Here is an 840-nt window from a genome sequence, read left to right as displayed (position 1 = left end):
AGAGAGTGGTGGTGTAGGTGGGGATCCTGTGGGGTCCACAGATCCTGAGGTGTCAAGGAAAAGTCATCCCTGCACCAAGTGGCGAGCAAAATTGCTCCCTGTGCCAATTCTGGCATTAAACGCTGAGTTAGTGCCCATTTCTGGCGTTTAACGCCAAGTTATTGCCCTTTTCTGGTGTTTAACGCCAGTTTGGTGCCCCTTTCTGGCGTTAAACGCCCAGAATGGTGCGAGACTGGGCGTTAAACGCCCATCTGCTAGCCTTACTGGCGTTTAAACGCCAGCAGGATCTTCCTCCAGGGTGTGCTGTTTTTCTTTCTGTTTTTCATTCTGTTTTTGCTTTTTCAATTGATTTTGTGACTTCTCATGATCATCAACCTACAGAAAACATAAAATAACAAAAGAGAATAAATAAAACATAACATTGGGTTGCCTCCCAACAAGCGCTTCTTTAATGTCAGTAGCTTGACAGAGGGCTCTCATGGAGCCTCAGTGATGCTCAGAGCAATGTTGGAACCTCCCAACACCAAACTTAGAGTTTGAATGTGGGGGTTCAACACCAAACTTAGAACTTGGTTGTGGCCTCCCAACACCAAACTTAGAGTTTGACTGTGGGGGCTCTGTTTGGCTCTGTTTTGAGAGAAGCTCTTCATGCTTCCTCTCCATGGTGACAGAGGGATATCCTTGGGCCTTAAACACCAAGGATTCTTCATTCACTTGAATGATCAACTCTCCTCTATCAACATCAATCACAGCCTTTGCTGTGGCTAGGAAGGGTCTGCCAAGGATGATGGATTCATCCATGCACTTCCCAGTCTCTAGGACTATAAAATCAGCAGGGAT

Source organism: Arachis duranensis, chromosome 3 (assembly GCF_000817695.3).
Source record: "Arachis duranensis cultivar V14167 chromosome 3, aradu.V14167.gnm2.J7QH, whole genome shotgun sequence".
In the NCBI taxonomy this organism is placed as follows: domain Eukaryota; kingdom Viridiplantae; phylum Streptophyta; class Magnoliopsida; order Fabales; family Fabaceae; genus Arachis; species Arachis duranensis.
Note: the sequence above shows the minus strand (reverse complement) of the source record.